The sequence below is a fragment of the Corvus brachyrhynchos genome, unplaced genomic scaffold, assembly GCF_000691975.1.
Source record: "Corvus brachyrhynchos isolate BGI_N302 unplaced genomic scaffold, ASM69197v1 scaffold126, whole genome shotgun sequence".
Classification (NCBI taxonomy): domain Eukaryota; kingdom Metazoa; phylum Chordata; class Aves; order Passeriformes; family Corvidae; genus Corvus; species Corvus brachyrhynchos.
Window position 1 is genome coordinate 553,118 of NW_008239283.1, and position 11,168 is coordinate 564,285.

The window sequence follows — 11,168 nt, forward strand, 5'->3', positions numbered from 1 at the left end:
TTGAAGGCTCTGGCAGAGATAACTGCATTATCCAGGGAATGATACCTGGATCCCAGCAGCCCTAGGGCTTGGAGCAGGAGGTTTGGATGACGGATCTTGCTCAGAACAGTGCACACACTCAGATCAACACCAAGTTTTCCAACGTGACTCATTCTGTGGCATCAACACTCAGGCAGAAGGACAGGAGGGTGTCTTCTTTTAAGAGGTTATTTTTCCTTTTCTTTTTGACTTCTTCATTTTATTGCAACTGACTTCAAGGCCAAAAGGTTGTGCACAGGGTGTTACAACAAAAACAAGGTTGTAACACTCGGACTTTTAGGTTAAAATGTGCTTTGCTTATCACATGTTAAGATCTTTCAGAAATGATGTAATGCACCAGGGACTGTGGTGCTACATTTGCAAACCACCTTTTTTTTAATCATTAATTGACATCATATAATAATGTCCAGCTCACTACTCCCAAAGTGATGGCAATTAATCTTGTAGGGGAAAAAAAATGACATTTTTAGCTTTTAGCATAGAAGGGTCATAAACAGGTTGTCTTTGGTTTGACTGGATTTTAACCATCTGATCAAACTTTTTTCACTTCAACATTTCTTGAACATTACCTTGTTTTTTTTAACACTTACATATTTAAAGATTGCATTTAGGAGAGAGAGCCTCAGCAGCTTGGCAGCATTTAAAAGCACACATGTTATTGCAAACAAGTGTGTCTTAGTTACAAAGGAAACCTTTGCTGTTCTTCCATGACCAGCACGTTTTTATGTCTTCAGAAACTGTTTGGTGCACGATGAGTGACGGCACTGAAAAACATTGATTTCTTTTTTCCTTCTCTCATTTAGGAGCCGGGGTTTGTTCTCAAACAAGGTGAACTACAGGGAAAAATATCATTAAATATTTTCTCAGTACTCCAGCTTGCCATAGACTGGTTAAGCGTCCTGTCTTTGTACTGATCACACTGCTTGCAGTTTTCATATAATTGCAAGTCCATCTCCCTCCTTGGCTCCTTGAGCAGGGATGTAAAGGACTGTGAATTGTACAGAGTCTTCCCTGTGAAACTGTACAACCAAGGAAGATGTGGAGAGGTTATGCTGTGCATGCCAACGTCAAGTGTTAGCTGGAAAGGGCTGGATTACTGAGGAAAGAGAATAGATCAGGATATTAACTGCCAGCTATCGGATGATCACAGGATATTTTGGTAGTTGCTGCAGCAAAACTGAGCAGATCTTTTTAATATTCTGTCTTGTTTCCATGAAAGCTATGAGGAGTACAAGAGGATATTTGACTTATATTTGTGCATTTTTGTTTGGATGAGGACTGTGAGAACCCAGCGGTTTTTGGTTCATGGGAGATCTGGCACATTGCTCTCTTGGTTTTGATTCAAGTGGGTTCACATCCCCCGAGTTTCGCTTTGACTTTTGATTTCGAACAAATCCAAAAAAAGGCAAAACAAAGCCCTGACAAACCAGCTAACTTTCACATGGTTTCCACCCAAAATTATAAACTTTGCCCCCTTCACAAGTGGAAGACTGTATTCAAAACGATAAGCTTTCCAAATGCTGTTAACTGGAGCTATTTTTATGTCAGCAAGGAAGATAACCCAAATTCTTCTGATTTTTCCACGATGAGGGGCTCAAATATCCAGCTGATCTTCTCAGAAACCCTATTTACCAGAGAGGTACTTCTGGGAGCAGAAAAAGATCAGAGTAAGAGCTTGAGGGCTCTCCTGGCACCTTTCTTGAGAAAACACGAACATGCCATTCCTACCTCCACCCTTAAATTCGCTGCACTGGGCAATTCAAGAATGGGTTAAGCACAGCAGAATTTCTGGATGTGGCTCTGGCCAGAAGATGCCATTCCCCTAAAAGAAAGCTTTCTCGCATTCCATGGGGTCATCTAAGATGGAAGCTTCACAAAGACTTTTGGATGGTTGTCAGGACCTTCTTGTAAACGCTCCGTCCTTGGCCAGTTCCAGAATATCTCCCGTGTGAATCTATCACAGAAAATCATGCACACGGTTCTGGACCTCGTTAAGGGGAAAAAAAAAATAGATAATGAAAAGCAGGGAAATCTCTGAACATTCAGGACATCTCTGAACATGCTCAAAGGCGAATCACAGGATACTTAGGGTTGGAAGGGACCTCTGGACATCTTCGAGTCCAGTCCCCAAGAAGGTTACACAGCCCAAATCAAACACCTCTGAGACCTGCTTATCCCAGTGGGCCCCTTTTAGAAAAGTATCAATGCATAATAAGAATGTATTATGTAATAAAAGTATTTTTCAAAAAAGCATTAATTGCCATTTTTAGTTTATGCTTCTGCTACATCTTATTTTATCATCGTGCTTTTCTCAGCTGATTGGACTCAAGAGTTACATTTGTATTTTTTTCTTTTTTTAATATGGGATTTATGTGTTTCCTCAAAAAAGTTATTTAATACTTTTCACAATGGGAGTTTTTTAGTCACATCAACTACATTTACCATTCTTTGGTATAAAATAATAGTGCTGCATTTGCTTTTCCTATAAGGATACAGAGGTAAATCCCACATTTTAAGCATCAAACTGCAGTGTTTGGACACTTTTTCTTTCTCACTCTTCTTATTTTCTCCTTTACATTTCCTTTCCTTCCTTTGGCAGAACTGTCTTGGTAACTTCAGGGTGTTTGGTACTCCCAAGCAGCTCTACCCAGGTTATCTCCACACATCTAACACTGGATATTCAGCTGACATTTCACAGGATGCTGGAATGTGCTCCATTATCTCTGTAGAAGCACTTTGCAAACTTGGATGGGATCCAGTTAAGGAGCCAAAAACAATACTGTGGAAATTACCTGACCTGTCAAGTCTATAAAAAGTGAGTTACAAACAGCATGAGCTAAAGCCAATAATTCTAACAAATATTCCTTGGGCATCCCATGAGTTAAAATGAGAGTAATGAGGATGTTTTAATGCTTTAACTTGAATAAATAACAAAAATATTAGCTCTCTTTGTCTGAAGAATTGTCAGATTTAAATACTTGAGCCAGGTTAATTGTAAAATTGTTTGGGATCGTGGATGCTGGGAAACAGAGTGTAACTTTAAGCTGGACTCTGGAACAACCTCGTGGGTGGATTATGAGACCCCCGAGAAGCACCAGGCAGCCCTGAGCAGTGCTACTGGATCATACCTCAGTTTGTGTTCCCATGACACTCAAAGGAGGCAAAAGAGGCACATTTTCCACAAGTTTGTAAACATGACAGCTTCCAGCAAAAGCGGTGAGAAAATTTCTGGGATTTGGTGGTTTTTTTTCAGGCATCACCTCCGTGTCACTGGTGGGAGCTGGGAAAGTGACTGTTGCAATAAAATGGACCATAGGCTCTTCACAAAACAGGATTAAATGTTTATATTTGGCTATTATGGTGATGGATGCTAAAAAAACTAGCTAAGATAAATAAACATATTAATTATGTGTCAAACCACAGGACATCTCTTAGGACACTGTGATGGGAAGACTCGAATGCTAGAGATAACTTTGCTTCATTTCAATGTATTTCTTGATGAGCTTTATTAACCTTTAGGGACAAATGAATCTCAGAAATGGTATTTGTTACTGTGACCTTCTGTATTTCCTCTTCATACTTAAAGGCAGGATGATTTCCATCCAGAGGAGAATCTAGATGGTGGAAATATATATGATCCCAGTGACTTAAATACATCCCTGTGCTGAGATGGGACCCAGAAATTAGTGCCCCTGTTTCTAAACTGCACTGGAAGCTATTTAGTTAAGGAAGGACAAGTATTTCCCTCCTTTCCTACTCCTACTGAGAGAACTTTAAAATCACTCAGCTCATTCCCCATAATTTCTCTCCATAGTCCAATAAAAAAGATCATCTTCTGTTTCTCAAAACCAAAATTCAGAGGGAAACTGCAGCCACATTAGAAGGGCAGAAATAACTTCCTGATTCCTTGCCCCAGTGTATAGAATAAGTCCTTTAATTAAAGCAGCTCTCTGGTCAAGCTGACACTTTTTTTTTAATTGCAGTATCCTGTCAGTCTGTAATTTATTTTATTTTAATTCATCAGGGTGTGTGAGTGTTTCAGAGTGCCCCAAACAAAATGGGGGCTGTCAAAAGATGCGACGCTGCGTCATCACGGAGCCGATGGCCACGAGCCAGCTCTGTCAACACTTGGCTTTGTACTGTCCGGGGGAGAGAAGCTGATTCTTCAGCAGTGTCTAATCAGTTTAAAACAAATCTGGAAGATGTTACTAGAAGACAAGATGACATCCAGGCCACAGCAGCCTCTGCATACAAAGAAGTGAAGGATTTTGTTTGAGAACAAAACTAAAGAGGTGGAAAACAACTCTTGACAGTTTCAACAGGATTTTAACTGTGGGTAAGAAGGAGTGAACTACTGGTTTAGGAAATGGGACTGCTGGTACCTAGAGAAAGGACCTTGTTCTGTCACCACTGCTGTAGCAAGAGGGATATCAGGGGAATAGATCTCCTAGCAAGCAGTAGAAAAGTTCCTGTATATTCACAGCAGCATTCCAGTATGCAAAGGGGACATACAGAAGGTTGGAGAGTGACTTCCTACAAGGGCCTGTAGTGATAGGACCAGGGGATCTGGTTTTAAATTGAAGAAAGGAAGATCTAGTTTAGAGACTAGGAAGAGATTCTTCCTTGTGAGGGTGGTGCAGCCCTGCCACATTGTCCAGAGAAGTTGTGGCTGCCCCATCCCTGGAAGTGTTCCAGGCCAGGTTGGAGTTTAGAGCAACCTGGGATAGTGGAAGGTGTCCCTGCCCATGGCAGGGGTGTGGATTGAGATGAGTGTTAAGGTCCTTTCTAACTCAAACCATTCTGTGATTCCATGATTCATCATAGCCTGGTTAATTCTTGAATGGAACCCAAAGTCAAATAATTTGGAGGGTCACAATGATGAGAAACAGTTGCCTAATAAATCACAGGAGGTGTATATAGAAAAGGTAAATACATACTTTTGATTGATGGAACAACTTCCATCTGAATGCATCAAAAGATTTCAGAAACTAAATGTTTCCATACTCAACACAGGTATCAGGGAGCTCCACATTCATCTTTCAGTGCCTCATCTGGAGGAAACCTCCTAACAGCCCTCAGTCACACAGGTATCCTTGCAAGAGAGAAACTCTGATGGTTTTCTTTGGGATGTGTTTCTGGGAAACTCTGTTTCCTTCTGACACCATGCAGTAAAAAAGTGAAGGTAGAAAGCCAAACCTTTTTTCCCCATCTGCAGGCACCTGACCTGGCCCACAGAACATGACCAAGACACGCTTTGCCCTTGCAGGATTCAACTGCAAGGACAAGTGGGTCACTTCAGTACCCAGAAAGGGAATGGAAATAGTTAAAGGAGTGCTAGAGGAGCTACTGGAGCTTTCTCTTACTGCTACAGAGATGTTGCACGGGTAAGAAAAGGATGTGTCTCTGGGAGAGTCATGTGCTGGATTTAAAGCCGAAAACAGAAATTACGCCCTAACATTGATTTAAAAATGATCAGATAAGGTGTTTTATAAAGCAGCTGTTACTGGGAAAGAAGTGGGGGAGGTGGGGGGTGGAAAGAGTTGTAGATCCACAGGAAATGCCTCCAAGCTGGAGGAAGCCTTCAGTATCTATCATGATTGCAAACTAGTGGGAAGGAGTCAGGAAGGGGAGGAATGTCCTGCCTTTCTCACAGCTGCCCAGTGGGACCTGTGTGTTTCCTTCACCTGCACCAGGACAGATAAACCCTCAGGAGTCCAGGCATCTTCAACAGATGCCACATCACCCCTTTTCATTTCCCCTCTTATCCAACATGTTATAAAGATGAGATTCAAGTTATTTTCTTATTATTAAATGGGAGAATAACTCCCAGTGAGAAGAAAATGCTGTTCTTATTGCAGGAACTCAGACTACCAGGATGTATTCCTCTTCCTTGTCATTTCAGTTAAAAACCACCACTTTTCCCCTACAATATTTTGTCCTTGCTGTTTGTCTTCTCTCAGAGATCTCTTCCTCATTCCCTTCACTTTGATTCTGATCCATGTTTCTGGTGGCATGATCATTGGCTCCAAGGGAGCAGAGTTTATCCCTTGCCCTGTAGGGCTGCGTCTATTAAACCTCCCCAACTTTATTCAAGTAAAGCCTGGTGAAACATTCTTTTGCCTGATGTCAGAATTAACCCAATATCTGGGTTGAGACAAATTCCTCTACCTCTCTGTAATTCATCTTTTTCACTTTACATGAGGATTTTTCTCATGGTCTGTGAAGCAGGTCAGATTACCTTAGATACTTTGTCAGTAGCTGAATGGATAGTGTATTATAAACTCTAATTTACAGTCTCCTCTAACTTACTGTATTATAAAATACTGAAAGATTACAGATCCACTTCAGCTAAACCCCTGAGTGTCTGCAGCTTATCCAGGTTTGGCCATAGAATCATGGCTCTTAGGGCCTGCAGGAACCCTGACCTGATGTCCCCTGAGCAGTGTGGGCCACACAGTTTGAGCTCCCCCTGTTTACCCAGTGAGGTCCTGGGTCACACCTGGGTGTTTTGGGTTCTTGAATTTTCCTCCTTACATTGCCTGAGCCCACAGAAAGTCTTGAAATTTATTACAGCAAACACTACAGCCACTGGATCCAAACCTGTTCAGGTTATACGTGAGCAGACCAAAAAACTGGTGTTCTAGCACCATGGTGCATTTTTTAATTAACACAAGGCACTACAGCAGGCTTTAGTAATGGCTTTCAGCTTCTTTTCTTTCCTAGGATCATGGAATGGTTTGGGTTAGAAGGGACCTTCAAAGTCCGACCTACCTAGTCCAACCCCCCTGTATCAAACAGGGACATCTTCAACTTGACCAGGTTGCTCAGAGTCCTGTCCAAACTGGACTTGGATGTTTCCAGGGATGGGACATCTACCACCTGTCTGGGAAACCTTTGTTCATTCTTCCTTTCAAATAAATAATTTCATTTTCCTTCTTCTCTCTTACTCTTTTGCCTCTTCATTGTCACATCCACAGCAATGGACAGGAAGATCTGGAAGGTCTGAAATCCTCTGTTTGCTCTCGATTTGTCCACTCCCTTCACCCTCTCCAAGATTCCACGTTGCCATCACAGAAGACTCCCATAATAAAATCTAACACCACAATAGACACTAATTACAAACTTTGTTGCTAAACTAAAATTGCTAAACTAAATCACATGGCTGGCTGAGGGAGCAAGGAGAGAGCAGACACACATTGTGGCAGGAAAACCTTTGGTTGCTCAAGTTCATCTCATCCCAGCTCCAAACTCTCATGGCTGAAGCCATTCCAGCTGCACTTCTTACCTTGGGAAGAGGCAGAGGGGAGGCTGCAAGCTTAGCTGCACCTCTCAGTTTGACTTCCACATCTCCTCCATCTCTGGGGGATGATCCCAAGCAGCTGCTGAATTCTCCATGGTGAGGAGCATGGGCTGATTTATCCTGCAGTTCCCAGTGTGGAAACTGGTCTGTGGATAAAGACCTGAGTCTGCAGCATCTTCCATCAGCACAAAGCACACAACTGTGCAAGAAACCTTTTCATAATCATGAGGGGAAAGAGAGAGAGAGGAAAAAACAACCCAAATTCTTAAACGTATTCAGACTCAGCTGGAATTCGGACCAAGAGATGGACTAGCTACTTACTTATCCCTGAGGCACATTCACCCCTCTCTATAATTAAGCTCTTGGGCTGTTTTGTTAGTGGTGAGAAGCAGGCTTTGCCAAAAGTCATCTGGCTTTCTCCCTTAGAACACTGACAGGTTTTTTCCCCCCTCCTTGCTAAAGAAAGCTTTCAATTTTCATTGCTTATGTGCTTTAGGTATAATTATTTTTTTTTTTACCTTTCACGGTGTTATTTCCTACCCATAAAATTATACAAAAATGGTCATCAGTGAGCCTGCTGAAAAGACCAGCCACCATACATCGCAGAGAATAACCTTAATATTTATATAAAAAAAATAAAGACCATATTTCTTTTAAAGATCTTGCTCTAAACAAACTGAATTATTCATGCATAGAATTGTACAGCATTAGAACACCTGTTTTCAATCATGCATAATGTAAAATCACTCATTACCTCACAAGAGCCTCTACATCTCCAGCAATCAAATGGCATTGAAACAGCGGAACAGGTGCTTGGCAGGTGGATCCAAACAGATGTTTTAGGCTTGGTTGTCTTTTCTTGTACAGGTGTGGTGATCTTGTTTTCAACGGCATAATTGCTATTTGAATAGGTGATATTTAATTCTTACGTGCTTTAATATTTATTTTTGCTTCTTCAATTCTTTTTTTTTTCCACTCTGAGAACTGCACAGGCTCAAAGCAGCTTATGAGATGTGGGAAAGCTCCGGGCTGAAACGTCAGTGATGCAATGGAAAGTACAGTTCCTCTTACTCAGACCTCCATGCCACAAACTCTAACCCAGGAGACTTTGTCCTTTTTCTAGACAACTTGTGCAAAACCACTGCACAGACCCCCAAACTCTCAACCACGGTCCAGCATTCCCTTCCTGAAAGGATATTTGAATGTTGGATGTATGGAGATATGATATTGGTTCCTTCATGGAAACAATGAAACAGGAAATGGAGACGATTTCTGCATGTTTTTCCAGGATTCAATGATGCACAATTTAAATGTGTCTAAAAACTACAGCAGACTTGGTACACTGATGTTGTGAAGGAGAAATACTTCAGTGATGGAGGGCAGGGTTAGATTAGAGATTAGGAAGAAATTCTTCCCTTTGAGGGTGAGGAGGCCCTGGCACAGGGTGCCCGGAGAAGCTGTGGCTGCCCCTGGATCCCTGGCAGTGCCCAAGGCCAGGTTGGATGGGGCTTGGAGCACCCTGGGATAGTGGGAGGTGTCCCTGCCCATGGCAGGGGGTGGAATGAGATAATCCTTAAGGTCCCTTCCAACCCAAAGCATTCTAGGATTTGGTGGTTACAAACCTTGACTCTGCTTCTCAAACTCCTGTTTTTCATGTGGGCCCCATGGGAAAGAGACGCGGACCAGTGGTCTTTGCTAAACCAGACTGTGGACCTGGCACTCTGCAAAAGCTGCAGAAAGCACTGAAACTGCAAGGAAAGAAAAAATAAAATGGCAAAAATTTGACATCTTCCCCTTAAAATTTAGAGAAAATGAATCAACAGTGGCCAAAAAGTATTTTAGTGCTCATCGCCTTTAAGCACCGATTACTGGTTGGCCGAAGCCGATATGTTCCCACTCCTACTTCAGTTTGAACAGCAAAGTGGCAAACCATTAGAAACAGCTTTAAACTTGGCACCCTGACCAGCATCTCAGTGGAGCAGCCAAGGACTGAAAACCCATGGTGACAGTTTATTGCTCTGACACGTCACCTGCCTGCTTTTGCTCCTTGTGGTCTGACACCGCGGGCGCAGAGGGATAAACACGGATGCAGCGACCCGGATCGGTGCTTCACACAGGTGTGTTCAGAGCAGAGCAGCTCCTCATGATCAGCCTGTGCTGCTTGCAGGGCATAAACAGTGGGTTTGTTTTGTGCCAAAACTTTGTGTGTCAAGGACCAGAGCAGTAATGCTTTTGCACCACAATGTGCCACCATCGAATTCCTCCCTGTGCAGGTGGGCAGGCCCTGGCACAGGGTGCCCAGAGGAGCTGTGGCTGCCCCATCCCTGGCAGTGTCAAAGGCCAGGTTGGACGGGGCTTGGAGCACCCTGGGATAGTGGAAGGTGTCCCTGCTTGCGGTGAGGGATAGAATGAGGTGATCTTTGGAGTCCCTTCAACCCAAACCATTCTATGATTCCAGGGTTTTACAACCCAGAACATATAATTCAATTATTCTGCCTCACTATACCATATTTCACTGCATTTTTCAGTGTCTGAGAACTTATTTTTCTTTGAGTGTAAGCATTTCCCAAGAATTTGTAATCAGGAATGGCAAAAGAACTTGATTCCCCTGATCAACGGATTTATTCTGGATTTACCTCACTGAAATAGGTGCTCATTTGCCAGGGTAGAAGGAACAGTTAATGAATCTGTCCTGAACCAAGTATGACAGAACTTAGACCACACTATCACATTAACAACTAGGGTATCAAAACTGATAAGGACACATAAATATATAGGTGCATTTATCTATACATTTCACACTTACAAAGACAAGAAGTACATCCAGCATTCATTTACATGCTTACTCATGTGTAGCAATTAAAACATACAGGAAAAATATCTGATAAAAAGTTCTAGCAGTCCATGGTGGCTTACCTGTCCAAAGTCAGCACATGCCTCAAAGCAGAAACTTCCGGAAACAGCAGCTGCCTGCAGCGACCTCTGCACCACCTCCTTCACTCCAGCACTTCGTCCTTCTCCTGGGCTGCCTCTGTGGTAAACAAACAGGCAGGGGCTTCATTCCCAGCTGAAAAGCTCAAGTAAACTTCCCTTCAACACATTTCCTCAGAGACTGTGAAATTCTTGTATTTCTGGGTCAGATATGTGTGACTTCTAGTACAAGTTACTTTAAACACAAGAACAGCAAAGGGAAACAAAGGATGAATCAGTATATCCAGGATGAAATTAAAGCTCAGCAAATGCTTCCCAAATTCCATTAGGGATTATTTTCTGAACATTTTTCTTTCTTAGGAGAAAATATAAACTCTTACCTTTGACACAACAGGTCCATCTCATAGCTCCAGCACAGCCTCAGCATCTACTGATGTCCCCCAGTGCTCCTCCTTTGACCTCCCATCCAGCCCCAGGTACTGGAGCTCATCTTTAACCCAGGATGAGGTGGTTTGGGTTGTTTTTGAACATTTCCACAAAGAGCTGTTTGATCTGAAGTGCTGCCTTCAGGAAACAGAGCTGCTCTCGTCCTCCTCTTAAGAACTTTTGACCACTTTTTGCTGCAGGATCTTTTCCCACATCCTTGTCTCCATGACCAGGCTTCAAAGGACACCGTGCTCTTCCCTTTGACAACCCTCACCAGCTCTACACCTCCTGGCTTGGGATAGGTCTGTACAGCTTTTCTGCACGATATATTTCCATTCATTCCTCACATATAGTTTGTGTCTCAGCTGATCACACAGGCAGCATGGATTGGCCTCTCCAGGATGCTTCGGATCAATTTTCTTTTCGCATGAAGCATAAATTATTCATAACACCAGGCACTCAAACCCGACTT

General features: G+C 42.7%; 1 long non-coding RNA gene across 1 annotated transcript; it reads right to left on the reverse strand.

Moving 5' to 3' along the window:
* Positions 1–7,345: 7,345 nt before the first annotated feature.
* Positions 7,346–10,533, reverse strand: LOC108448143. The gene is made up of 4 exons (XR_001863922.1): positions 10,256–10,533; positions 8,962–9,087; positions 8,094–8,238; positions 7,346–7,551 (listed from the first exon to the last, which is right to left on the reverse strand). It is a non-coding gene; the product is annotated as an uncharacterized LOC108448143 (long non-coding RNA).
* Between the last annotated feature and the right edge of the window lie 635 nt (positions 10,534–11,168).